The sequence below is a fragment of the Heterodontus francisci genome, chromosome 20 (genome assembly GCF_036365525.1).
Source record: "Heterodontus francisci isolate sHetFra1 chromosome 20, sHetFra1.hap1, whole genome shotgun sequence".
Classification (NCBI taxonomy): Eukaryota; Metazoa; Chordata; class Chondrichthyes; order Heterodontiformes; family Heterodontidae; genus Heterodontus; species Heterodontus francisci.
In genome coordinates, this window is record NC_090390.1 from 85511692 (window position 1) to 85536658 (window position 24967).

At 47.4% G+C, this 24967-nt stretch overlaps 1 protein-coding gene across 4 annotated transcripts in view; it reads right to left on the reverse strand.

Moving 5' to 3' along the window:
* The window catches only part of armh3 (armadillo like helical domain containing 3), a 197374-nt gene extending 174416 nt beyond the window's left edge, over positions 1-22958 (reverse strand). For 2 of the 4 annotated variants that reach the window (XR_010977082.1, XR_010977080.1), the window contains exon 1: positions 22618-22958. The gene's annotated coding sequence lies outside the window, so the exon portion shown is untranslated. The remainder of the gene's footprint in view (positions 1-22617) is intronic. The other 2 variants (XM_068053169.1, XM_068053168.1) reach the window with 2 other exon arrangements.
* Between the last annotated feature and the right edge of the window lie 2009 nt (positions 22959-24967).

The following is a 24967-nucleotide window of genomic DNA, read 5'->3' on the forward strand; positions in this document are numbered from 1 at the left end:
GATCACCTCTGCTTCCACCACCCTCATAGGTAGTGAGTTCCAGATCAGTACCACTCGCTGCATAAAAAAGTTCTTCTTCACATTCCCCCTGCATCTCTTGCCCAAAACCTTCAGTCTGTGTCCCCTGGTCCTTGTATCATTAAGTAATGGGAACAGTTTTTCCTTGTCTAACTTATCTAATCCTGTTATAATCCAGTACATCGGTATCAAATCTCCCCTCAATCTCCTTTGCTCTGGAGAGAACAACCCCAGCTTCCCCAACCTAACCTAGTAGGTAAAATCCCTCGTCCCTGCATCCATTCTGGTCAATTTCTTCAGCAGCCTCTCCTCATGTGGGGAGACAGTGGCGTAGCGGTAATGTCACAGAACTAGTAATCCAGAGGCCCAGATCAACTGGGTTCAAATCCCATAATAGCAGCTGGTGGCATTTAAATTAAATTAATTAATGAGTTCAATGAATTATTTAAATAAAATCTGGAATTGAAAGCTAGTCTCAGTAATGGTGCCTTGAAACTATCATCATTTGTCGTAAAAAACCATCTGGTTCACTAATGTCCTTTAGCGAAGGAAATCTGCCATCCTCACCTGGTCTGGCCTACATGTGACTCTAGACTCTACTGCCCTCTGAAATGGCCTAACAAGCCAGCGACGCCCACATCCCATGAAAGAGTAAAAAAAATCTTCCCAAAGTGTAGTGACCAGAACTGGACCCAATATGCCAGCTGTGGCCTAACCAGAGCTTTATAGAGGTTCAGCATAACCTCCTTGCTTTTGTACTCAACACCTCTATTTATGAAGCCCAAGCTCAAGCTTTGCTACCTACACTTTTAATATGATTAGATTAGATTTAGATTAGATTAGAGATACAGCACTGAAACAGGCCCTTCGGCCCACCGAGTTTGTGCCGACCATCAACCACCCATTTATACTAATCCTACACGAATCCCATATTCCTACCAAACATCCCCACCTGTCCCTATATTTCCCTACCACCTACCTATACTAGTGACAATTTATAATGGTCAATTTACCTACCAACCTGCAAGTCTTTTGGCTTGTGGGAGGAAACCGGAGCACCCGGAGAAAACCCACGCAGACACAGGGAGAACTTGCAAACTCCACACAGGCAGTACCCAGAATCGAACCCTGGTCCCTGGAGCTGTGAGGCTGCAGTGCTAACCACTGCGCCACTGTGCCGCCCTCAAAGATCTATCTTCAAATATCTTCAAAGATCTATGCACATGCACTCCAAGGTCCCGCTGTCCCTGTACATTCTTCAGAACTGCGCCATTAAGTCTATATTGCCTCACCCTGGCCCTTCTGCCAAAATGCATCACCTCACACTTCTCAGAAATTGCAACTGCCACTTGTCTGCCCATTCTGCTATCCTATCTTTGTCCTGATGCAGTGGATTTGTATCATCCTCGCTGTTTGCCACTTCTCCAAATTTAGTAGCAGCAAATTTTAAAACTTTACCCTGTATTTCGATGTTCAAATCATTTATATCAAAAAAGCAGTGGTCTTCGCACTGATCCTTGGGGAACATAAGAAAGAGTAGGCCAATCGGCCCCTCAAGCCTGCTCTGCCATTCAATGAGATCATGCCTCGTCTGATTGCAGCCTTAACTCCACTTTCCTGCCTGCCCCTATATCCCGTGACTCCCTTGTAGATCGAAAACCTGTCTACGTCAGCCTTGAATATATTCAATGACTCAGCCTCCATTGTTTTCTGAGAAGAGAATTCCAAAGATCAACAACCCTCAGAGACCAAAGTCCTCCTCATCGCCGTCTTAAAAGGGAGACCCCTTATCCTGAAACTGTGCCCCTAGTTCTAGATTCCCCCACGAGGGGAAACATCCTCTCCGCATCTACCCTGTCAAGCCTCCACAGAATCTTATATGTTTCAATAAGATCACTTCTCATTCTTCTAAACTCCAATGAGTATAGGCCCAAACTGCTCAACCTTTCCTCATAAGACAAACACCCTCATCTCCAGAATCAGCCTAATGAACCTTCTCTGAACTGCTACCAATGCAAGTACACTCCTCCTTAAACAAGACCAAATCTGTAAACACTCTAGGTGTGGTCTCACCAACTCCCTGACAGTTGCAGCATGACTTTCCTACTTTTATACTTCATTCCCCTTGCAATAAATGCCAAAATTCCATTTGCCTTCCTAATTACCTGCCTAGCTGCATACAAACTGCTTGTGATTCATGTACAAAGATACCCAGATTCCTCTGTACCGCAGCATTCTGTAGTCTCTCTCCATGCAAATAATACTGTGCTTTTCTAGTCTTCCTTTCAAAGTGGCACAGTGGCGCAGTGGTTAGCACCGCAGCCTCACAGCTCCAGCGACCCGGGTTCAATTCTGGGTACTGCCTGTGTGGAGTTTGCAAGTTCTCCCTGTGTCTGCGTGGGTTTCCTCCGGGTGCTCCGGTTTCCTCCCACATGCCAAAAGACTTGCAGGTTGATAGGTAAATTGGCCATTAGCAATTGCCCCTAGTATAGGTAGGTGGTAGGGAAATATAGGGACAGGTGGGGATGTGGTAGGAATATGGAATTAGTGTAGGATTTGTATAAATGGGTGGTTGATGGTCGGCACAGACTCGGTGGGCCGAAGGGCCTGTTTCAGTGCTGTATCTCTAAACTCTAAACTAAACTAGACAACCTCACATTTTCCCACATTATACTCCATCTGCCAAATTTTTGCCCACTCACTTCACCTATCTATATCTCTTTGCATCCTCCTCACAAATTGCTTTCCTAAATTTGGCTACAATACACTCTGTCCCTTCAGCTAAATCATTAGTACAGATTGTAAATAGTTGAGGCCCCAGCACTGATCCCTGCGGCACTCCACGAGTTAGTTTGCCCACCTGAAAATGCCCCATTTATCCAGACTCTGTTTCCTGTTAGCTAGCCAATCCACTATCCAAGCTAATATATTATCCCCAACACCATGGGCTCTTCTCTTGAGTAGTAACATCTTAAGTGCACCTTATCAAATGCCATTTGCAAATCCAAATATACTGCATCTACTGGTTCCCCTTTATCCACCCTACTTGTTTAAATCTTCAAAGAATTCTAATAAATTTGTCAAACACAATTTCCCTTTTGCAAAACCATGTTGGCTCTGCCTGATTACATTATGATTTTCCAAATTAATTTTCGAGAAGGTGACCAAACAGGTGGATGAGGGTAAAGCAGTGGATGTGGTGTATATGGATTTCAGTAAGGCATTTGATAAGGTTCCCCACGGTAGGCTATTGCAGAAAATACGGAAGTATGGGGTTGAAGGTGATTTAGAGCTTTGAATCAGAAATTGGCTAGCTGAAAGAAGACAGAGGGTGGTGGTTGATGGCAAATGTTCATCCTGGAGTTTAGTTACTAGTGGTGTACCGCAAGGATCTGTTTTGGGGCCATTGCTGTTTGTCATTTTTATAAATGACCTGGAAGAGGGTGTAGAAGGGTGGGTTAGTAAATTTGCAGATGACACTAAGGTCGGTGGAGTTGTGGATAGTGCCGAAGGATGTTGTAGGGTACAGAGAGACATAGATAGGCTGCAGAGCTGGGCTGAGAGATGGCAAATGGAGTTTAATGCGGAAAAGTGTGAGGTGATTCACTTTGGAAGGAGTAACAGGAATGCAGAGTACTGGGCTAATGGGAAGATTCTTGTTAGTGTAAATGAGCAGAGAGATCTTGGTGTCCAGGTGCATAAATCCCTGAAGGTTGCTAACCAGGTTAATAGGGCTGTCAAGAAGGCATATGGTGTGTTAGCTTTTATTAGTAGGGGGGTCGAGTTTCGGAGCCACGAGGTCATGCTGCAGCTGTACAAGACTCTGGTGAGACCGCACCTGGAGTATTGCGTGCAGTTCTGGTCACCGCATTATAGAAAGGATGTGGAAGCTATGGAAAGGGTGCAGAGGAGATTTACTAGGTTGTTGCCTGGTATGGAGGGAAGGTCTTACGAGGAAAGGCTGAGGGACTTGAGGTTGTTTTCGTTGGAGAGAAGGAGGAGGAGAGGTGACTTAATAGAGACATATAAGATAATCAGAGGGTTAGATAGGGTGGATAGTGAGCGTCTTTTTCCTCGGATGGTGATGGCAAACACGAGGGGACATAGCTTCAAGTTGAGGGGTGATAGATATAGGACAGATGTGAGAGGTAGTTTCTTTACTCAGAGAGTAGTAAGGGCGTGGAATGCCCTGCCTGCAGCAGTAGTAGATTCGCCAACTTTAAGGGCATTTAAGTGGACATTGGATAGACATATGGATGAAAATGGAGTAGTGTAGGTCAGATGGTTTCACAGCTCGGCGCAACATCGAGGGCCGAAGGGCCTGTACAGCGCTGTAATATTCTAATTCTAATTCTAATTCTCTAATTCTAATAATGGATTCCAGCATTTCCCAATGATAGATGTTAGCTAACTGGCCTATAGTTTCCCGCATTCTGTTGCCACCCCGACATTTCCTTGAAGAGGTGATACATTTGCAGTTTTCCAATCTAGTGGCACCTTTCCAGAATCTCGGGAATTTTGGAAGATTACAACCAATACCATTGTCTACCACCCTCCAGTCCAAAAAATAACTATTTACCACAACTTGCAGTTTTCTGTCCTTAAGCCAATATTTTTATCCAAGCTGACACTGACCCTCCTATTCCATGAGTCTCAATTTTGTTAACCAGCCTTTTATATGGTACTTAGTAAAATGCTTTTTAAAATCCATATAGACAACTTCCATGGCATTCCCTTTGTCAACTTTTGCTGTTACTTCATCAAAAAATTCAATTAGAATAGTCAAACATGATCTGACTTTTACAAATCCATGCTGGCTCTCCTTAATTAACTCAAACCTCTCCAATGCCTGTTGATTTTTTCCCCCAATTATTGTTTCTAAAACATACCCACCACAGATGTTAAATTGACTGGCTTGTGGCTGTTAAGACTGTCCTTACACCCTTTCTTAAATAAGGGTGTCACATTTGCCAATTTCCAATCCTCTGGCACCTCCCTCACATCTAGGGAAGACTGGAATGTTATGGCAAGCCCTTCTGCTATCTCCATTCTCACTGCCTTTAGCAACCTGAGATGCAAGCCATCCAGACCAGGCAACGTATATACCCTAAGCATAACCAGCCTCTCCAGTATATCCTGCCTTTCAATTTTCACCCCATCCATTAGCTCTACTATCTCCACTTCTACTGATATTTTGTCAGCATCCTCTTCCTTAGTAAACACCGAAACAAAGTACTTATTAAGTATTCTAGCCTTGCCCTGTGACTCTAAGCATATATCACTCTCTACGTCCATAACAGGCCCCACCCTGCCTATTACCCACTTACTATTTACATGCCAGATGATGATTTTTGGGTTCCCTTTTATGTTGACTGTCATTGTCATATTCCCTGACAGTCATACACCCTCTTTTTTTGTTTTATCATATTCTCTACCTCCCTCGTCATCCAAGGAGCCCTGGCATTGAATCCCCTACCTTTCGCCCTTGTTGGAATGTACCTAGCTTGTACCTGAAGCATCTCCTCCTTACTAATCACCAGGTGTTCCATTAGTTTTTCCGATCAAACTTTGGTTTCATTTTACCCTGGCTAGATCAGTTTTCATCCCATTGAAGTTAGCCCTCTTCCAATTTAAACGCTCTACTTTAGATTGGTCCTTGCTTTTCTGCATTACGCGTCTAAACCTTATGATACAATGATTACTGTTACCAAAGTTTTCCCCTACAGACACTTGGTCCACTTGGCCCACTTCATACCCCAGCACCAGATCCAGCAATGCCTCCTTCCTAGTTGGACCGAGAACAGACTGGTCAAGGAAGTTCTCCTTTACACATTTCATGAATTCCTCTCCCTCTTTGCCCTTTATTCTAACATTATCAATCGGCATTTGGGTAAAATCACCACTCTATAGTTCACACACATCTCTGTAACTCCCCCTGCAGATTTGCTCCTCTATCTCTCTCTATTATGTGACTGACCAGCTCAGTTACTGTGAAGTTTGGGGAAAGTATCCCAGGAGCCTCTGACACTCGTCCAACAGCATTCCCAGAATCAGCTTCTTCAGAGAAGCGGGGGAAAATGCTGAAAAAAGCAAAGAATTTATCGCCCATCTCTTGGAAAGTATAATTTAATGTCCTGCTGTTCCTGTCCAAAGCAGCGAGCTCTCAATATTAGATTATGTAGCAAACAAAAATAACCCATCTCTAGCACGTCAAGCCATAACAAAAATAACCCATCTCTAGCACGTCAAGCCATGTCCATCAGCATGAGACAGCAATTACAAGCACCAGAGTCATCTGAGGCTTAAACCAATTGACTAAATGTACGGTGAAGAGTCTCTCAGAAAGCAAGAGGGTTTTTACAGATCATGCAGTTCACGAGTCTCTTCCACCAGTGAAGAAGCTGCCTTCAAATCACACGCATATCCCTTTTGGACAAGGGTGTAAACCCTGCACAGACCAATGGCTCAAAGTTTCCAAAACTCCCAAAGTATTCTACTCCAAGGGTTCAGACAGTTTGAGTACACTGCACACATTTGTTCCTAATTTAGTACTAACTGGCAACTTTACAGAAGATTTTTCACAGGGTGACTGGTGAAGGAAACTGAACCCTGTCACAAAACTGCAGTAGGGACAGTTCAGGGCAGGGTACTCAGAGCTTTACTCTGTATCTAACCCCGTGCTGTACCTGTCCTGGGTGTATTTGATGGGGACAGTGTCGAGGGAGCTTTACTCTGTATCTAACCGATATTATTACTGACTGGGGAGATTGGAACACTTATGTTGGATATCAAAAACTCTCCAGCCCTGGAAGATTCTTCATACTATCGGGTACGAGTTCCATCAAAAATGGAAACAGCTGCCTGAGTGACTGAAGAAATAACTAAATCACCATTTTTACCTCAGCTCTGGACAGTAACAGAACCCAGAGCAGCAGGATCACATTTGAAACCCATTTCAGAGTGTGAGTGTATGTACTGATGTCCTCCCTATCTCTGCAACCTCCTCCAATTCTGGCCTCTTGCACATCCCCAACTTCCTCCATTGGTGACCGCACCTTACAGCTGTCCAGGTCCCAAGTTCTGGAATTCCCTCCAGAAACCTCTCTACCTCTTCATCCCACTTAAGACGCTCCTTAAAACCTACCTCTTTGACCAAGCTTTTGGTCAGCTGTCCTAATGTCTGCTTATGTGCAGATTAACTGTGAGGATTGAAGAGACTGTGCAATCTCTATGTTGCCTGGCTGTCTCACCCTGCACCGCGCCCCCCCAACACCAATACCCAACCCCTGTCACATCCCCCACACCAATTTCCCCCCCCCCCCCGTCACATCCCGCACACCAATTCACCCCCCCCGTCACATCCCCCACACCAATTCACCCCCGTCACATCCCCACACACCAATTTCCTCCCCCCCGTCACATCCCGCACACCAATTCACCCCCCCCGTCACATCCCCCACACCAATTCACCCCCCCCCGTCACATCCCGCACACCAATTCACCCCCCGGTCACATCTCCCACACCAATTCACCCCCCCCCGTCACATCCCGCACACCAATTCACCCCCCCGTCACATCTCCCACACCAATTCACCCCCCCCGTCACATCCCGCACACCAATTCACCCCCCCGTCACATCCCGCACACCAATTCACCCCCGCCGTCACATCCCGCACACCAATTCCCCCCCCCCGTCACATCCCCCACACCAATTCCCCCCCCCCCCCCGTCACATCCCCCACACCAATTCCCCCCCTTGTCACATCCCCCACACCAATTCACCCCCCCGTCACATCCCGCACACCAATTCCCCCCCTTGTCACATCCCCCACACCAATTCACCCCCCGTCACATCTCCCACACCAATTCACCCCCCCGTCACATCCCCCACACCAATTCACCCCCCCCCGTCACATCCCCCACACCAATTCACCCCCCCCGTCACATCCCCCACACCAATTCACCCCCCCCCGTCACATCCCCCACACCAATTCACCCCCCCGTCACATCCCCCACACCAATTCCACCCGCCTGTCACATCTCCCACACCAATTCACCCCGCCCCCCCCCCCCAACCCGGTCACATCCCCCACACCAATTCCACCCGCCCGTCACATCCCCCACACCAATGCCCCCCCCCCGGCACATCCCCCACACCAATTCACCCCCCCGGTCACATCTCCCACACCAATTCACCACCCCCCCCCCCCGTCACAACCCCCACACCAATTCACCCCCCCCCCCGTCACATCCCCCACACCAATTCACCCCCCCCGTCACATCCCCCACACCAATTCACCCCCCCGTCACATCCCCCACACCAATTCACCCCCCCCGTCACATCCCCCACACCAATTCACCCCCCCGTCACATCCCCCACACCAATTCACCCCCCCCCACCGTCACATCCCCAAAACCAATTCACCCCCCCCCCGTCACATCCCCCACACCAATTCACCCCCCCCCGTCACATCCCCCACACCAATTCACCCCCCCGTCACATCCCCCACACCAATTCACCCCCCCGTCACATCCCCCACACCAATCCCACCCCCCCCGTCACATCTCCCACACCAATTCACCCCCCCGTCACATCCCCCACACCAACTCCCCCCACCCCCGTCACATCCCCCACACCAATTCCACCCCCCCCGTCACATCTCCCACACCAATTCACCCCCCCGTCACATCCCCCACACCAACTCCCCCCACCCCCGTCACATCCCCCACACCAATTCAACTCCCCCCCCCCCCCGTCACATCCCCCACACCAATTCAACCCCCACCCCCCCACCCCGTCACATCCCCCACACCAACTCCCCCCCCATCCCCTGTCACATCCCCCACACCAATTCCCCCCCACTTCTAACCTTATGATGGAGGGAAGGTCATTGATGAAGCAGCTGAAGATGATTGGGCCTCGGACACTACCCTGAGGAAGCCCAGTAGCGATGTTACTGGGCCTCCTGCTGTATACTGACTGAATCAAAACTCCACCTCTTACTGGCTCTGCTTCCACAGACACACTGCAGCACCTTACCAGCCTGGTTGTTCTTCAGCTGTGAGCCACGACGGTGAATGTCGATGGGCTATTTGGCCATAGCAGGCATCACGATCAAGCCTGATCTTGCCCACACCTGCAGATGGGCGCACTTGCCCATTTTCCTTTCCCTAATTCCGGAGCATGCTGGACCAATTGCAGCGGTTCTTGTACAGCCCTGGCTAGGATTGGCTAACTCAGCAGACCTGGGACCTTTGCTGGTACAGTTGCATGGTTACGCACTAGCTTCACGAGCTGTGGATCTGAGGAGCTTAAATCGTCATCCCAAAAGTGGGGGAATTGACCAAAAGCAGCACAGTAAGGGAACTGTAGTACTAATGGGGTCACATCTGCCATTCCCTCATCGAGTGAACTACTGATCTCAGTCACACACCAAGGTGAGGGAGTCAAGGCTGCCACAGGGAGAAGGAATATGAGAGAATCAACCCCATTTCTCAGCAGCCAGCCCCACTGAAAAGAAAGACTTGCACTTAAACAACTCCTTTCATAACCTCAGGACATCCCAAAGTACTTTACAGACAATTAATTACTTTTGAAATGACTTGTAATGTATGAAACACAGCAGTCAATTTGCACACAGCATGCTCCCCCAAACAGCAATGAGACAATAACCAGATAATCCATTTTCAGTGATGTTGGTTGAGAGATAAAAAAAAAACGCTCAGGATACCAGGGAGAATTCCCTTGCTCTTCTTCCAATATTATCATGGAATCTTTTACAGCTATCTGAGCTGATACAGCCTCAGTTTGACATCTCATCCCAAAGGAGAGATGGCATCAATGACAGTACAACTGCGACTAATCTTCAAAATTACTTCATTGGCTGTAAATCGCTTTGGGATGTCCTGATGTTGAACAGCGATAGTGCACGTCTTTCTTTCTCTTGCAGTGTATCACTCCCTCAGTACTGAACTAATCCCCCTGCCTTTTTCCTGATGTTACTGTGGATACAGCTCCCCAGGTACCAGTCACCTCAGGGTAACTCAGCAAACTGGTCATTTTTCATGGAGCAGCCGAGACAGTAAGTGTGGCAGGTTATGTGGCCACGTGCACCACCACATCCAAGCTCACATCACGTCAGATAAGCATTCAAGAATTCTCAGGATAAGGCCACCAAACCCAATAAAACGGCCCCTCTTGGTAGATCAAACACAACTATCCACCTTTTCATTATATCCCTCAATCCCTCCCCCACCTCCACTGCCAAAACACACTAATTCTCTTGAATCCATTGTCACCACTCACTTAATATCCTCCCCTATTATTTATTCCACAACTCTACTCCCCATTGGTGAAAACACATCCACCACCCCGACCCACCTCTTCCCAGTAGCACCACGACTGACCGAGCTCTCAAGGACGTATCTGCCAGACTGCATGCCTATTGGAAAACGAAAAGCTCTCTTCATGAAAGAAATAACAAAACTTATCCACATAAAAAGTGCCCTTACTTTGAAGCAAAGCAATTTTACATGTAATTTTTCTCATGAGTGAGAAGGCCAGGGTTTATTATCCATCGTTAATTGTCCATGTGGTGCTGAGGAGCTGCCTTCTCGAACTGTGGCAATCCAAGTGATGAAGGCGCTCCCACAGTGTTGTTCGGGATTCTGACCCAGTAATGATGTCGGAACAGCCAATATATTTTCAAGTCAGGATGGTGCATGACTTGGAGGGGAACTGGGAGATGATCCTGTTACCATGACTTTCATGCTTTTGCCTCTGATCTCTGTGCTAGAGGTCGCATAAGTCAGAGATCATGAAGAAGAAACACTGGCAAGTTGCTGCAGTGGATCCTGTAATTCATACAAACTACAGTCAGTGTGGTGGTGACAAGTAGGGAGCGGATAGTGAGTCCAGTAGCAGGGTGTCGATCAAGTGAATTTCTCAGTCTGAATATTATTGAGCATCTCCAGTGTTGATGTGGCTGTCCCCATCCAGGCAAGTGGTGAGGACTCCATCACACTGCTGACTGGAGTCCTGTTGATGGCAGAGAGGCTTTAAGGGGTCAGGGAGTGGTATTGGCTGATCCAGTTACGTATCTGGTTAATGGCTATGCCCCAGGTTGCTGATGGTGGAGCCATCAAAGGTCAGGGGAGATGGTTATACCCTGGTACTTGTGCACTACCACTCATCAGCCCAAGTCTGCCAGGTGTACTAACCAGGTGTAGTTCGTTTGGGTTGCTTCATTATTAAAGGCATGACTCTTGTCACTGGAGATTTTCTCCCCTTGATTCCCATTGGCGCCATTCTCAAGTCAAATGCTTTGTTAACATCAAAGGCAGCTACTCTCAGATCTTCTCTGGCATCCAGTTCCTACAACTAGATCTGGATCAAGGCTGGAGCCATGTGTTACTGACAGAACCTGAACTGATTCTATTAACATGATTTAGTTCCTCCAAAGGTTCTGTTGAGAAGGGCACATAAAGAATGACATTTTAGAGGAACAGATTGGGAATGTGCCATCCATGGCTTCCACTTCTGATCACGAAGCAGTGGCCCTTGATGAAAAGTTCAGGTGTGGACAGAACATATATCAATGGCCACGTAAACAAGATCTCTGGAAGGGGGTCAGAGAGAGAGAGCGTGACCGGGGGGCGGGGGGCAGAGAGAGCGTGACCGGGGGGGGGGCAGAGAGAGCGTGACGGGGCGGGGCAGAGAGAGCGTGACCGGGGGGGGGGGGGGCAGAGAGAGCGTGACCGGGGGGGGGGGGGGGCAGAGAGAGCGTGACGGGGGGGGGGGGGGGGGGGCAGAGAGAGCGTGACCGGGGGGGGGCAGAGAGAGCGTGACGGTGGGGGGGGGGGGGGAGCAGAGAGAGAGAGGGAGAGAGAGAGATGGGGAGACAGGGAGAGACAGAATAATCTGCTGAAGGTGGTAGCTTCCCCAGCAGTGGCAGAGACACCAAAGGAGGTCAAAGAGACAGGGCAGTGGCAGGAAACAGTCCCCTGCAGTTCCCCTGAATGTGTCGGGACTCGGGCCATGGCCAAACCAGCTCCCCCAGAGGAGACTGAATTGACACTGCAGACAGATGACCATGCTGTCTCACTGTCTGAAACTTTCTTTGGAAAGTTAGAGGACCCAGGGAATGGACTAAATGAATCTTCCCTCGTTGAGGCTCAGTGAGCCGACAGAGTTAGTAAAGCCTGCCCAGCCTGAAATTGAAGCAGAGGGAATCCCTGATTGCTACTATGTGAAGGATGAGGTGCTGATGAGGAAATGGAGTTCTCTTCACAGACCTGAGAACAAAGGATGGGCAGTGGTTCACCAGTTAGTGGTGCCGCCAAGGTACTTTAGAGAAATATTAAGAATGGCCCATGTGTTTACACTGGTTGTGCATGTCGGTGCACGAGAAACCAAAGCCCGCACAAGACAGCAGTTTGACTGGCCAAAACTCCACAAAGATGTAGTGGAGTACTGTAGAACTTGCCACATGTGCCAGGTTGCGAGGAGGCCCCAACCTGCCGTAAAGTCTGCACCCCTAATTCCTCCTGTACCTGCATTTTTTTTTAAATTCATACATGGGATGTGAGCGTCGCTGGCATTTATTGCCCATCCCTAATTGCCCTTGAGAAGGTGGTGGTGAGCTGCATTCTTGAACCGCTGCAGTCCATTTGGGGTAGGTACACCCACAGTGCTGTTAGGGAGTTCCAGGAGTTTGACCCAGCGACAGTGAAGGAACGGCGATAAAGTTCCAAGTCAGGATGGTGTGTGACTTGGAGGGGAACTTGCAGGTGGTGGTGTTCCATGAAATGTTGGAAAAAGTAGACCCTCCCCCCACCCTCCTACATAAATGCAGGCAAATGGAGCACCCTACCAGGGCTGCTAGCAGTATTTGCAGAAACCTGTGGGGACAAGGAAAGCTCCCAAAAAGGCAGAGAAACATTGAGGGTGATCCCTCACCTAGTCGGAGTGCCTCATGGGAATGGAGTGGAATCTGGACAAATACCTGTGAGCATGAATGTCCCAGACGACATGATGGAGATTAACAAAAGGACAACCCCTCCAGTCAGGAGAAAAGAGAAACAAAAATGCTCTAAAGTGAGCAGCACTTGGATGACTCGCCAGAGCATTGAAAGTGAGATCTGAGTGGATCCACTCACTGCAGATTTATTTATTTATTTAGAGATGCAGCACTGAAACAGGCCCTTTGGCCCACCGAGTCTGTGCCGACCATTTGTGCTAACCCTACAGTAATCCCATATTCCCTACCACCTACCTACACTAGGGGCAATTTACAATGGCCAATTTACCTATCACCTGCAAGTCTTTGGCTGTGGGAGGAAACCGGAGCACCCGGCGAAAACCCACACAGACACAGGGAGAACTTGCAAACTCCGCACAGACAGTACCCAGAATTGAACCTGGGTCCCTGGAGCTGTGAGGCTGCGGTGCTAACCACTGCGCCACTCTATTCCCATGAACAGCTCTGTTCCCATGAACAGAGCTCAAGCCCAGAGCTAATTAAATCCAACAATCTCCCTGCAGACCTCAACAAGAGCAAAGGCCCAGATGAAATCTCAGACACCTCACGGGGGCTTAAAGCCAATTTATTACCCACTACTACCATGTGGAGAGAAACTAACAAGGTGCTGAAACCTGAAGAGTTAGGACCACATGTTGCAGAAACAACAGATGAGGGGGTAAACTCTGTGAACAAAGAAGAACTCGCCCTAGACAATTATGGAAATTTGCAGACACCAAGCTTACCCAAGAGCCACATGTTTATTGGAAAGCCCATCCCCAGCTTATTACAAACTGATACTAAAGTAACTTTAAACCCATTGGACAACACCTAACCATCTCAGACCCACCTCAAGGGAAAAGGGCAGTTTAAAGCAGCACTGCTGCAGAGAAAAGACAAGCTGCCACAATATTAAGATTTCTGAGGGGATGAGTGTGAATGAGAGAAATGCATGTATGTTTTCCTGTGTTTTTTCTTTTTAACTTATATTGAACTGCTCCCCATTATTGCATTTCATTCGGTATGGAGGTGTGACGGAAATCCCACATGCCAAACGGAAAATATTCATTTTATCATACAGAACGTTACCAGAGACCTTTTTTTTTTACTGGACATTACAAATAACTTTTAAAAAGCAGAACAAAACAGCTAAAGACGGCCAGGCACAATGTGCATATGAGAAGCCAAAAACCGGCTGAGAGACAGAGGCTAGCTAGAACAACAGGTGTACGCTCTGATTCAGTTACCGAGAATGGTTTTTGTCAATAGTGGTCATCAAAAGCCTCGACACCCATTGACTTTGAAAGAGCCAACCTCCCCCCGACCAAGTATGTTTGCACAGCTTGAGAGAAGAACTCTGAATTTCAAAAAACCTTCCAGAAACTTGTTTTTAAACAAATAGGTGGTCACATGACATACCTGCATGTGTAACTCAGTTTGTGAATTGTGCCTCAGAAGGCAAAAAAGACAGTAACTGAACTCCAAGAAGCACCTCCCTCCCCAGCAAATTCCCAGGGGAGCCTCAGCTGCAGCTAAACCTCAAATCTACAGACCCTCAGGCAACAACCAAGAGGATCGATAAAGCCGCTCTTCGGCCTTCCGGAACCAGAGAGCAAGCCTAAATTGTGCATGGCCCAGTGAAGACTTCAAGAATTTAACTTCAAAGGACACTGAAACTCAGTATTTGAATTCCATTTATTACGGACTTTACTTCAACCTCCCAACTCTTTTTTTCCCTTCTGTACCTGTTTGTGTGTGCGAGTGTGCCTCTCGTATGAGTGTGAGCATAGATGCATTGTGTATTTTAGTAATTTTAACCTTTCTTTTAATTCAAATCATTCATGGGATATGGGTGTCGCTGGCTAGGCCAGCATTTATTGCCCGTCCCTAACTGCCCTTGAGAAGGTGGTGGTGAGCTGCCTTCTTGAACCGCTGGAGTCTATGTAGGGTAGGTATACCCACAGTGCTGTTAGGAAGGGAGTTCTAGGATTTTGACCCAGCGACAGTGAAGGAACGGCGATATAGTTCCAAGTCAGGATGGTGTGTGACTTGGAGGGGAACTTGCAGGTGGTGGTGTTCCCATGTATTTGCTGCCCTTGTCCTTCCAGATGGTGGAGGTCACGGGTTTGGAAGGTGCTGTTTAAGGAGCCTTGGTGCATTGCTGCAGTGCATCTTGTAAATGGTACACCCTGCTGCCATTGTGCGTCGGTGGTGGAGGGAGTGAATGTTTGTGGATGGGGTGCCAATCAAGCGGGCTGCTTTGTCCTGGATGGTGTCGAGCTTCTTGAGTGTTGTTGGAGCTGCACCCATCCAGGCAAGTGGAGAGTATTCCATCGTACTCCTGACTTGTGCCTTGTAGATGGTGGACAGGCTTTGGGGAGTAAGGAGGTGGGTTACTCGCCTCAGGATTCTTAGCCTCTGACCTGCTCTTGTAGCCACAGTATTTATATGGCTATTCCAGTTCAGTTTCTGGTCAATGGTAGCCCCGTGGATGTTGATAGTGGGGAATTCAGTGATGATAATGCCATTGTATGTCAAGGGGAGATGGTTAGATTCTCTCTTGTTGGAGATGTCATTGCCTGGCACTTGTGTGGTGCGAATGTTACTTGTCACTTTTCAGCCCAAGCCTGGATATTGTCCAGGTCTTGCTGCATTTCTACACGGACTGTTTCAGTATCTGAGGAGTCACGAATGGTGCTGAACATTGTGCAATCATCAGCGAACATCCCCACTTCTGACCTTATGATTGAAGGAAGGTCACTGATGAAGCAGCTGAAGATGGTTGGGCCTAGGACACTACCCTGAGGAACTCCTGCAGTGATGTCCTGGAGCTCAGATGATTGACCTCCAGCAACCACAACCATCTTCCTTTGCGCTAGGTATGATTCCAACCAGCAGAGAGTTTTTCTCGATTCCCATGGACTTCAGTTTTGCTAGGGCGCCTGGATGCCATACTCGGTCAAATGCTGCCTTGATGTCAAGGGCAGTCATTCTCACCTCACCTCTGGAGTTCAGCTCTTTTGTCCATGTTTGAACCAAGGCTGTAATCAAGCAGCACTTGCTTCGCAATAAACTGCTCAGTGACACTCAGTTTGGGTTCAGCCAGGGTCACACAGCTCCTGACCTCATAGCACTGTCGATGACACCTTCCATCACTTTACTGATGATTGAGAGTAGACTGATGGGCCGGTAATTGGCCGGGTTGGACTTGTCCTGCTTTTTGTGTACAGGACATACCTGGGTAATTTTCCACATTGCCGGATAGATGCCAATGTTGTAGTTGTACTGGAACAGCTTGGCTAGGGGCGCGGCAAGTTCTGGAGCACAGGTCTTCAGACTATAGTCGGAATATTGTCAGGGCCCATAGCCTTTTAAGTATCTAGTGCCTTCAGTCATTTCTTGATGTCACGCAGAGTGAATCGAATTGGCTGAAGTCTGGCATCTGTGATGCTGGGGACTTCAGGAGGAGGCCGAGATAGATCATCAACTCGGTACTTCTGGCTGAAGATTGTTGCAAATACTTCAGCCTTATCTTTCGCACTGATGTGCTGGGCTCCCCCATCATTGAGGATGGGGATATTTGTGGAGCCACCTCCTCCAGTTAGTTGTTTAATTGTCCACCACCATTCACGGCTGGATGTGGCAAGACTGCAGAGCTTAGATCTGATCCGTTGATTACGGGATAGCTTAGATTTGATCCGTTGGTTATGGGATAGCTTAGCTCCGTCTATCGCATGCTGGGTACGATGTTTGGCACGCGAGTAGTCCTGTGTTGTAGCTTCACCAGGTTGACACCTCATTTTGAGGTATGCCTGGTGCTGCTCCTGGCATGCCCTCCTACAATCTTCACTGAACCAGGGTTGGTCTCCTGGCTTGATGGTAATGGTAGAGTGGGGGATATGCCGGGCCATGAGGTTACAGATTGTGGTTGAGTACAATTCTGCTGCTGCTGATGGCCCACAGCTCCTCATGGATGCCTAGTTTTGCATTGCTAGATCTGTTCGAAATCTATCACATTTAGCATGGCGGTAGCGCCACACAACACGATGGAGGGTATCCTCAATGTGAAGGCAGGACTTTGTCTCTACAAGGACACTATGCAGTGGTCACTCCTACCAGTACTGTCATGGACAGATGCATCTGCGGCAGGCAAATTGGTGAGGACGAGGCCAAGTATGTTTTTCCCTCTTGTTGGTTCCCTCACCACCTGCCGCATACCCAGTCTAGCAGCTATGTCCTTTAGGACTCGGCCAGCTCGGTCAGTAGTGGTGCTACCGAGCCACTCTTGCTGATGGATATTGAAGTCCCCAACCCAGAGTACATTCTGTGCCCTTGCCACCCTCAGTGCTTCCTCCATGTGCTGTTCAACATGAAGGAGTACTGATTCATCAGCTGAGGGAGGGCAGTAGATGGTAATCAGCAGGATGTTTCCTTGCCCATGTTTGATCTGATGCCATGAGACTTCATGGAGTCAGTCGTTGTTGAGGACTCCCAGGGCAATTTCCTCCTGACTGTATACCACTGTGCTGCCACCTCTGCTGGGTCTGTCCTGCTGGTGGGACAGGAATGGTGATGGCGGTGTCTGGGACATTGTCTGTAACGTACAATTCGATCAGCATGACTATGTCAGGCTATTGCTTGACTAGTCTGTGGGACAGCTCTCCCAACTTTGGCACAAGCCCCCAGATGTTTGTAAGGAGGACTTTGAAGGGTCAACAGGGCTGGGTTTGCCGTTTCCAGTGCCTAGGTCGATGCCGGGTGGTCCATCCAGTTTCATTCTGTTTTATTGACTTCATAGCGGTTAGATACAACTGAGTGTCTTGCTAGGCCATTTCAGAGGGAATTTAACAGTTAACCACATTGCTGTGGGTGTGGAGTCACATGTAGGCCAGACCAGGTAAGGACAGCAGATTTCCTTCCCTAAAGGACATTAGTGAAACAGATGGGTTTTTACAACAATCGACAATGGTTTCATGGCCATCATTCGACTAGCTTTTAATTCCAGATTTATTAATTGAATTCAAATTCCACCTTCTGCTGTGGTGGGATTCAAACCCATGTCCCCAGAGAAATCACCTAGGTCTCTGGGTTACCAGTGATGATACCACTACTACAAAAACTTACATCCTTCTTGTTTAAACGCAAGTAAACCTGTCTGATTGATTCATTTACAATTAGAATTACAGGGACAGTGAGCAAGAGCTCATTGAGGTGGTAAGCAAAATCACTGTGTTAAAATAAACCCTGTTGCAGCCAAAACAGAAAAAGAGCAAAAGGAGAGCCCTGGACAAGACAGAGAGAGAGAGAGAGAGAGAGAGAGACAGAGACAGAGACAGAGAGAGACAGAGACAGAGACAGAGAGAGAGAGACAGAGACAGAGAGAGAGAGACAGAGAGAGAGAGAGAGAGAGAGAGAGAGACAGAGAGACAGAGAGACAGAGAGAGATCACGATCACTCCTGACAGATGGAGATTGATCCAGAATACTCTGCATCGCTACAAGTGTGTGTGCAAACGTTGACTACTTGTGCTAGCAAAAGAATGCCAGCTATCTCACTGAATCAGTATCCAACATAGTGATGAGAAAGTCAGTCAATAAATTATTCTTTTCATTTAAAGCTCAACAAAAATGTACATTTATTGTTTTGATTAATAGTAAGATAAATCTTTTATGCCTTTATCTTCCTGAAATTCGCTCACCGGCCCCCTGTGTAAGACAAAAATTGTAATGTGGCCCCCACACGAAATGGTTGGACAACCCTGATCTAGAACTATTTTTTCATGGTATTTATTTCCACTTTTAGATGGTTGTTGCCACTGCACCGAGATGGAGCAGTATTGATTGTGATGGATGACACAATAGGGCAGTGCTCCTCCTACCTATCCTTCCCAATGATGTCCAGAGATGGTGAAGCTGTTTTTAAAGCATGATTTATATTTTAATATTCAGAAAGAGCATTAAAACCCCATGATTTAGGGTTTAGTGTTAGGGGCCTAGTTTAGAGATTAGGTGCTGGGGTAAGATCCTTTTTTTTTTTTTACTGACAATGCATTCTTTCATATTTAAAATACAACTACATGGTAATTAAAACCTTTATGCAGCTTGTAAATACTTCATTGAAATGGTTTACAAGTAGGTGACTACAAGTCGAGGATATGTGAAACAATCTTTATTCCAGTCCGATTCAAGATTCCCCCCAGCCTCTAATTAATTTTTCTGGTATAATGATGATTGCATCTGTGCCATTTCCTGCTCTCACCCTGAACTGGAAAATTTCATTGACACTGCTCCCAATTTCCACCGTTCTCTCACCTGCCCTTCCTCGACTTCTCTGTCTCCATTTCTGGGGATAGGTTATCAACCAATAGTCACTATACACCCACGGACTCCCACAGCTATCAACCACACTTTCTCGCACCCGCTTTCTGTAAGGACAGTTTCTCTATCACATCTGTTTGAACAATGCAAACTTCCATACCAACGCTTCCAATGTCTTCCTTTTTCCTCAACCGAGAATTCCTGCTACACCATCGTTGACAGGGCTCTCAATCGTGTCCAATCTATTTTGCACACTTCTGCCCTCACCCCTTCACCTCCCTCCCAGAAACATGTCCTCATCGTCCACTGCATCAGCCTCCATATTCAATGGATCATCCTCCGCCATTTCCAACACCAATAATGTGATGCCATCAAACACAACATTTCCCCCTGCCTTTCCGCATTCAAAATGAATTGTTCCATCCGCAACACCTTGGTCCACTCCTCAGTCACCCCAAACTCCCCTCCTTTTCCTGCAGCACCTTTTCGTGCAACTGCAGGAGGTGCAACACCTGCCCTTTTACCTCCTCTCTCCTCACCATCCAAGGCCCCAATCATTTCTTCCAAGTCAAACTTCAATTTATTTGTACTTCTTTCAATTCAGCATACTGTATTCGCTGCTCACAATGTGGTCTCCTCTGCATTGGAGAAACAGAGCACAGACTGAGTGACCACTTCGTGGAACACCTCCATTCAGTCAACAAGTGTGACGCCAAGTTTTCAGTAGCCTGCCATTTTAATTCTCCAGCTTGCTCCCACTCTGACCTTTCGGTCTTTGGCCTGCTAGTGTTCCAATTAAATTCAATGCAAGCTTGAGGAACAGCACCTCATCTTTCAACTGGGCACTTGTGTTTCTTTGCTGGTTTGCTTTTTTTCCTCATTTCTTTTATCTATGCCGTTACATTGTCTTTGGATGGCTGCTATCCTGCCATTCACACCTAATCCAGACACATCTTTTGTTTCAATTAAAGCAAAATACTGCAAATGCTGGAAATCTGAAATAGAAACAAAAAGTGCTGGAAATACTCAGCAGGTCTGGCAGCAGCTGTGGATAGAAGCAAAGTTAACGTTTCAGGTCTGTGACTTATCAGAACTAGCAAAGGTTAGAAAAGAATTAGGTTTTAAGCAAAGGGATGGGGTGGTGAACAAAGGGGATAGGGCAGGAGAGATTAAATAACAAAGCTGTCTTGGGACAAAGGCAAAGAGTGTGCTGATGCTTATGGTGAAAGACAAAGCATTAGTCCAGAGAGAGTGTTAATAGCAGAATAATGATATAATAATAATGTTCATTATTCTCATATTAACACTCTCTCTGGACAAATGCTTTATCTTTCACCACAAGCAATAACACTCTTTGCCTTTGTTCCTGGACAGCTTTGTTGCTTAATCTCTCCTGCCCTCTACCTTACAGATTTCCCCTCTTTGTTATTCTTCTCCCCTCCCCCTTTCACACTACAAATGTACTACATTTTTAACTTTTCCCAGTTCTGATGAAAGATCAGAGAACTGAAACGTTAACTCTGTTTTTCTGTCCACAATGGCGCAGTGGTTAGCACCACAGCCTCACAGCTCCAGCGACTCGGGTTCGATTCTGGGTACTGCCTGTGCAGAGTTTGCAAGTTCTCTCTGTGACTGCGTGGGTTTTCGCCGGGTGCTCTGGTTACCTCCCACAGCCAAAGACTTGCAGGTTGATAAGGTAAATTGGCCATTATAAATTGCCCCTAGTATAGGTAGGTGGTAGGGGAATTGAGGGAAGGTGGGGATGTGGTAGGAATATGGGATTAATGTAGGATTAGTATAAATGGGTGGTTCAAGTCCTCGGAAGAAGGAATTTTCCTCCACACAAGATCAGGGGGCAGGTTGTTCAACCTTGCCCGTCTAAGAGCGAAGTCCAAAGTACGGAAAGTCCTCATCAGAGAACTCCTCTTTGCTGACGATGCTGCTTTAACATCTCACACTAAAGAGTGCCTGCAGAGTCTCATCGACAGGTTTGCGGCTGCCTGCAATGAATTTGGCCTAACCATCAGCCTCAAGAAAACGAACATCATGGGTCAGGACGTCAGAAATGCTCCATCCATCAATATTAGCGACCACGCTCTGGAAGTGGTTCAAGAGTTCACCTACCTAGGCTCAACTATCACCAGTAACCTGTCTCTAGATGCAGAAATCAACAAGCGCATGGGAAAGGCTTCCACTGCTATGTCCAGACTGGCCAAGAGAGTGTGGGAAAATGGCGCACTGACACGGAACACAAAAGACCGAGTGTCTCAAGCCTGTGTCCTCAGTACTTTGCTCCATGGCAGCGAGGCCTGGACAACGTATGGCAGCCAAGAGCGACGTCTCAATTCATTCCATCTTTGCTGCCTCCGGAGAATACTTGGCATCAGGTGGCAGGACCGTATCTCCAACACAGAAGTCCTCGAGGCGGCCAACATCCCCAGCTTATACATACTATTGAGTCAGCGGCGCTGGAGATGGCTTGGCCATGTGTGCCGCATGGAAGATGGCAGAATCCCCAAAGACACATTGTACAGCGAGCTCGCCACCGGTATCAGACCCACCGGCCGTCCATGTCTCAGCTTTAAAGACGTCTGCAAACGCGACATTAAATCCTGTGACATTGATCACAAGTCGTGGGAGTCAGTTACCAGCGTTCGCCAGAGCTGGCGGGCAGCCATAAAGACGGGGCTAAAGTGTGGCGAGTCGAAGAGACTTAGCAGTTGGCAGGAAAAAAGACACAAGCGCAAGGGGAGAGACAACTGTGTAACAGCCCCAACAACCAATTTTATCTGCAGCACCTATGGAAGAGCCTGTCACTCGAGAATTGGCCTTTATCGCCACTCCAGGCGCTGCTTCACAAACCACTGACCACCTCCAGGCACTTACCCATTGTCTCTCGAGACAAGGAGGCCAAAGAAAGTATAAATGGGTGGTTGATGGTCGGCACAGACTCGGTGGGCCGAAGGGCCTGTTTCAGTGCTGTATCTCTAAAAATAAACATGTTGCCAGGCCTGCCGAGTATTTTCAGCATTTTCTGTCTTTTAACAGTAGATGTGTTGAATAAGGAATCTCATTGTCTACTCATTGCAAACTACAGCCGCGGCCTAGTCTGATCCCTAATCCTCGGCCTTCCTGGTTACTCCGAGCGCTCCTCACTGCAGCAGCTCAGGATGAGGAGTTGATCCTTTCGCTTACATTGTAACCTGGTCCACCAGGAGGGAAAGAGAGGATTTCCCGGGCCCCTGCTCCCAAGATCTTCTTACCTGTCAGACCCATTCCAATCACCAAACCGGCCTCCGCTCACACACTCCCATTCTCAATCTACCACTCTTCCAGCCTCGGTCTGCCTCTATCCCACAATCCGCAGCCTATCCTCCAGCATCCCACAATGCCGGGCAATCCTCCAAGTATTCTCCTCCCAGATCCGTCAATCGTTGGCAGTCCTCCAGACCTCGGTCTGCCAGAATCCCACAATCCTCCAGTACATCTCCAGACCTGCGTCTCCCACTATCACATAATCCCTGCCATTCAGCTGCCAAGTAGTCCACAGTCTGGAGGCTCGTTCCCCCTCACCAGCCTGCCAACATTCCTTAATTCCCAATATTCAACTGTTCCCCACCCCCAAGAAGACGATTTCTAATCGAGTATTTAACAGATTGATCGGGAGGAACTCTGGGGATTGTGGGATACTGGAAGACTGCGCGGGAGGATCCCCGGGGATTGTGGGATGCTGGCAGACTGGTCGGGAGGTCCGATTGAGGCAGGGTCATTGAATGGAGTTTTTGTTCCTCTGTGGTTATTTCCGTTTTGATTTGCGGTGTTGAACTTTTCTGTTAGTTTTTTTAATTGTTTAGTAGGGAAGACCGAGCACAGCAACCGTCCCCATAGCAACCTGAGTAACAGGGAGGACCCATAGTTCAATGACTGAAGGAACACATTGGCTGGTGGGACTGAGCCCAAAATAATGCCAACCTGAACAAAAAAAAGAATTTCAAAAACCTGGCGCCGTGAAAACAGCTCAGAGATAATCAACAACAACAATTTGGACTCATACATTGCCTTTAAAGTAGTAAAATTTCTCAAGGCTCTTCACAGGAACATTATCAAACAAAATATGACACCAAGTCACAGAAGGCGAGATTAGGACAGATGACCAAAAACTTTATCAAAGAGCTTTAAGTTTTAAGGAGCATCTTAAAAAGAGAGAGACAGGGAGAGTAATTTGGGGAGGGAATTCTAGAGCTTGAGGCCTAGGCCACTGGAGGCATAGCCACCAATGGTGGAGCGATTAAAATTGGGGATGCTCAAGAGGCCAGAATTGGAGGGTTGTGGGGCTGGAGGAGGATTACAAAGCTAGGGAGGGGCGAGGCCATGGAGGAATTTGAAACTAGGATGGGAATATTAAAAATTGAAAAAGTCATGGCATTGTTGCAGCGGGAGCCAATGTAGGCCAGCTAGTACACTTGGTGTGAGTCGGATAAAGACAACAGAGCTTTGGATTAGCTCACTTTTTGGAGGATGGAGATGGTTGTCCAGCCTGGAGACCATTGCAATAGTCAAGTTTAGAGGTATGGATGAGGATTTCAGCAACAGATGGGCTGAGGGAGGGGCAGAGATGTAACATAGGTGGAAATATGCAGACTTGGTGTTGGAGATGACATGAGGCCAGAACCTTAACATATTTTCATATAGATCGCTGAGGGGTCGAACAGTCTAGTTCACCTTGAGACAGTCACCAGGGAGAGGGAAGGGATTGGTGTCTGATAACACTCCTGCTAAGTGCCTTGTGATGTTTTACTATGTTATAAAGGTGCTATATAAAAGCAAGCTGTTGGTAACACACCATTAAAAAACCTTCCCAGTGAATAAATTGCGAGTACAATTTGTGTAAAAGGAGAAGTAATCTCTTTGTAAGAGTTAGTTATTCTTGAAATGCTGCAAAGTTGGGTATAATTGGATGGGGAAATGACCAGAAGAAATCAACATTTCGCTAAACCAGAGCGAATAAATCATGGGCTGTGCTTTTTCTCATTTCCTGTTAATGGACGATTGCTGCATAAATTGCGGGGCTTATGTTTAGGAAGTGGTCGTTTGGACTCAGTTGCAATTCTACCCTCTCAAGTGGGTCCAAGGAATGGACTAATCCAGAGTACTGAGGTCAGTGAATTATATGCTGTAGATCCACATTATAATTACCAAGTACCTGCTCCCGAATTCCACATTAATTTGTAAAGTCCAACAGAGAAATGTTTAGACAATTGAGGGAGCACCTTCCACCTCTTTTTAAGAGAAAGTCTTGCATTTCGATAGCGCCTTAACATGTCTTTCAGAATTGTCCCAAAACTACTTCACAGAAAATGAATGAATTTGGAGTGTAGCGACTTTAATTTTGAAGGAAAATATGGCAACTACTTTGCACACAGTTTGAGCGGCAGTTGTAACGGACAGCACCACCTTCTCGGCAACAAGGGTTAAGCAATAATGCTGCCTTTCCCACAGGGTCCGCAACCTGAGCAGAAATAGAAGAAAAGTTCCTATTTATTTGTATGTTTTTTTTATTCATTCATGGGATGTGGGGGTCGCTGGCTAGGCCAGCATTTATTGCCCATCCCT